A 5,000-nucleotide genomic window follows, 5' to 3' on the forward strand; every position below is an offset into this window, starting at 1 on the left:
CACAGTATTACTTGATAAAAAAAAAAAAGAAACGCCCATAGGTGCATTGTATAATGAAGGCATATATGCACAAATATATTCAGCATGGCATACTCCTTAGATCTATGTGAAGTGAATGGTTCGTGAGTAAACATCTCTATGTTTTCATGTTTTCAATCAGAATTTCCTGTATAGGCTAGAAAAAAAAACATTAAGATATCAGATTGGCCTTTGCTCAAAAAGCAAAACATATGCATGAACGAACGGTTGTAGATTACTAACCCATCTGCATTTCTAGAACAGGCTCCCCCTCGTGACGTTCCTTCCCCCTCTCAGCAGTCGAGAAGGTGTGCCATCAGTACCAAATGAGAGGAGACAACCGACATAACAGGAGAGTAATAACAATTAAATAGAATGGGTCCCAGAGCATTGAAGAAATCGTTCGAGGGGATTTAGTCTACGGCCCCGAGGAACACGGAAGACAGCCACGCATCTCGACTCCCGTAATCCAATTAAAACCCGTCATAATGCGGACTATTTCATTTGAATACTTTTAATAAGTTTGAAGAATCAAGCTGATAGCCGGACCTTTTAAAAGCAAGATGCCATGTTTTCAAGTGGGGGTGGGGCTGCTGGGGGTAGTGAGGGGAATGTGGGGCTTTAGTGTGGGGTGACCAGGTGCGTTGCAGTGTTGCAACACTAATTACAATTTCTTTTCTTATTATATCATTGCGGGTCATGATTATAGGAATAATGCCGTACGTGATGCACTCCCCAGTCAGATGTTTTTTTGCACGAAGAAATAATTCACCTTTAAAAGGCGCTCTTCCAGAGTGGAAGCTGAACCAAACCTTACCCATTAAACCACAAAGCGTAATTTGCATTAACCACAGAACCTTCTTTCCTCCTTCTCTTTTTTTTTTTTTTCTTTCTTTTCATAATTACTGCCGCCAAGGAAGTTATGCGATCGAGTCGGTTTATTTATTTATTTGTCCGTGTGTCTGTGGACAGGATTACGTCAAAACTAATCGAGGGATTTTGACGAAATTTTCACCATCGATAGATCTCAAGTCATGGATGACTCCATTAAATTTTGGAGATAATCCGGATCTGGGTTGGTATTATTCGCTATTTTAAAGATAACATTATAACTACTTGACGGATTTTGCACCACAGATAGATCTTAGGTCATGGGCGACCCTCATTAAATTTTTTAGATGATCTGGATCCGGATTCTAGCCCCGGATTTGCATATATCGCCATTTTTAAAATAACGTTAGAACCTCTGGACGGATTTTGACGAAATTTTCACCACAGATAGATCTTAGGCCGTGGACGACATCGTTAACCTTTGGCGGTCAGAAATCTCTAATTGCTGTTGTTATTCTTCTTTCGAGATATTTGCTCATTTTGAATATTATGCGTCTCTGGGGACGGAGACGAAGTGAGAAGGAAGGGGGAGGATCTGGATAAGGGGTATTGGTTGAGGAGGAAGGGCAGCTTGATGATGAGATGGAGGCATTACTTGTATTCTTAGTGTCACGCGATTCGAAGTCGAGAATGAATAAGCCTACTTAAGCCAGCTCCGCTAATTATACCCTTATTCCCTTTCACTGCAAGGATGAGAACCGCGTGGTATGGCACAGGTAGGAGGAAGAGGGCGGAAGGGTTCTACAATTACGTGCCTGGAAGCGTGGTTTTTAGTTGGTGCAGTGCGGACTGGCACTAGCCATGGCACTGCCTTTATCTTCTTATCCCTTTCCCTCCCCCTCCCCCTCCTTTTTCCTCTCCCCCTTCTTTTCTCGACCTATGACTCGACTTTGTGATGACGCCCCTGACGATTATTAAGATGTTCAAAAGCAGCGGGTCCGATCCTGGAGAAGAACAAGGAGTCTTTTGGTGGCTGCTGTTTTCGCAGACGGATTAAGGGACGAGAGCGAGGGGAAGAAGGCGTTCATCTGAACTGCGTTCCAAATTTGAATTTGTTAATCACTCTCTCTCTCTCTCTCTCTCTCTCTCTCTCTCTCGATTCCGTTTTATATTGCTCGCCTGCCCATTTTATTCCCTCCCTTCTTAGCTCTCTCTCTCTCTCTCTCTCTCTCTCTTTCTCTCTCTCCTCTCTCTCTCTCTCTCTCTCTCTCTCTCTCTCTCTCTCTCTCTCCGTAACCGTAACCGCCTCGTCTATCTGTCGCTCGTGCACTTGCTTTTCCTGGAACACCCCTCTGCACGACAGTTGGGGTCAGCGGTCATTAATTACCTTGATATATCCCGTGTTACAGCCTGTTGCCCCCCGTACGTACACCAGTACACGCACGCACGCACGCACTCACAACATACATTGGCTTCGGCTCTGCAGCGAGACACACATTGATTGAGTTAACTATCGTACAATGCCATATAGACGCGAACGCCGTCATTGTTGATTACACTACCTTCAGACATTGTGCAATACACCATGCTGCTACAATTAGGGATATTGGCTCTGAGGCCGCTGCAGGCCGTGGAGGTTATTGTAACGCACAAAAGGAACCCTCTTCCGACCACCCCCCGAAAAACCTTGGCCCTTTCTCTCCCTATAAGGGCAAAGGCAGCGATTTTCATGAACTAATTATGGTCCTCTTAATTGAAAGCTGGCGAAGAACCTCGCTTCAAAGAGGTTTTGCATTAATGGGGTTCTTTCGTCGTTTGCTTATGCGATGCTGAAGCCACCGACCACTTACGATCGTCTCTTGTTTGGCGAGCATTTGAATGGCTGCCCTGACGATTTTGTTCTTTCAAATTAAAGGCCTTTTTTTCTTTTAAGTCTTACGTCGTTTTTATGGCTAATTAATTTAAGATCAAGGTGATCTGCTATGATTAATCCTCTGCACTCTTTTCTCTCGCCAGGGATATCGTAAACATCATTAATCCTAGCACCTACAGTGGTGGAGATGGTGGGCCTGGGGTGGTGTTGGGGGTCAGATTGGACCATAGGGCACCCTGTGAAAATTGGGTGTATCCGAGGGCTAGGATATGCCGTCACAAAAGCCCCGTCCGGGGAGACGCACCGGACAATCTACATGAACTGAACTGGTTTCATCAGACTTGAACGAATGTAGTGGCGATTTCTTTAGTATTGTCATGAAAATGAAAACACTTACATTGATATTGGGAATCTTGAATTTTTTACGTTATTACGGTTCTTTCCCTTTGCCTACACAGACACCAAATAGTCTGGCCTATCCTTTACAGATTCTCCTCTGTCCTCATACACCTGACAACACTGAGATTACTAGACAATTCTTCTTCACCCAAGGGGTTAACTACTGCACTGTAATTGTTCAGTGGCTACTTTCCTCTTGGTAAGGGTAGAAGAGACTCTTTAGCTATGGTAAGCACCTCTTCTAGGAGAAGGACACTCCAAAATCAAACCATTGTTCTCTATTCTTGGGTAGTGCCATAGCCTCTGTACCATGGTCTTACACTGCCTTGGGTTAGAGTTATCTTGCTTGAGGGTATACTCGGGCACACTTTTCTATCTAGTTTCTCTTTCTCTTGTTCTGTTAAAGTTTTTATAGTTTAAATAGGAAATATTTATTTTAATATTGTTACTATTCCTAAAATATTTTATTTTTCCTTATTTTCTTATTTCCATTCCTCGCTGGGCTATTTTCCCTTTTGGGGCCCCTGGGCTTATAGCATCCTGCTTTTCCAACTAAGGTTGTAGCTTAGAATTTAATAATGATAATGATAATAATGATAATGTTGCACCTAGGCTTTATGTGCATGGGCATCTGTATCATTCTGAGTAATTTCTGATAATGATTGATAACAGATATGCACACCCATAAATGGACACGCACAATATACCAGATCCTTTCTGATTAACCCCACTCACCATGGTATGATTACTCCCTCCCCCCTATCTGAGTAGTTATACGTCCTACAAGCCCCTAAGGGTGACTGGAAAGATATATATATATATATATATATATATATATATATATATAATATATATATATATATATATATATTTATATATACTGTATGTATGTATATATATATAATTTTTATATATACATACATATATATATATATATATATATATATATATATATATATATTATATATATATATATATATACTGTATGTATGTATGTATATATATAATTTTTATATATACATATATATATATATATATATATATATATATATTATATATATATATATATATATATATATATATATATATATATATCCACAGACGTTTCTCTTTATTATATACTGTGGGGGAAATTTTTCTTAGAGACTCATGATATACAACTATTACATATTTGGGTTTATCCCTTTTGTAAGTCTGTCTATTCATTGCCAGTGTTCATCAGGACATACAACTACAGGCAGCCAGGGGTCTTGTTAAAGTAAACTATTAGACTATTCATTCTGAATTATGTTAGAATACTCGTATGAAAAGTATTGTTCCGCAAATGTCATTTTTTTCATATTTGCATTAAATAATAGTATTCCTAAAAATTTATTTTTGCCGTAGTTAAATTTAAGTCATCAATTCATTTTCTTATCGAGTTCAAATCGGTATTAATTATTAACCTAAAATTTTAATTGATAACTCTTCTCTCCCTCCTTTTCTGGAGTGTTAGAATAATTGTTATTATCATGAGACAAAATTTTATATTGCCCTTTTTTTTTATTCATTCTCTCTCTCTCTCTCTCTCTCTCTCTCTCTCTCTCTCTCTCTCTCTCTCTCTCTCTCTCTCTCTCTCTCTCTCTCTCTCTCTCTCGTCTCTCTCAAAAACTATGCAGCATTTCATTTCACAGAACATAACAAAGCCTGAAATGAACGCACACATAACCGATAGAAAACCAAAAATATACTAACTTGCCTTGGATATCGAAAATCTTATTATCTTTGTGTAAACGGGAAACCTCTCCGTATTTCTTTTTTTTCCCTCGAGTTACTTTACCGTGTTCCAATTCCGAGTGAAAATAGTTAACGTGGTTAGGGTAATTGCCTAATTTCATTG

Source organism: Palaemon carinicauda, chromosome 21 (genome assembly GCF_036898095.1).
Source record: "Palaemon carinicauda isolate YSFRI2023 chromosome 21, ASM3689809v2, whole genome shotgun sequence".
Classification (NCBI taxonomy): Eukaryota; Metazoa; Arthropoda; class Malacostraca; order Decapoda; family Palaemonidae; genus Palaemon; species Palaemon carinicauda.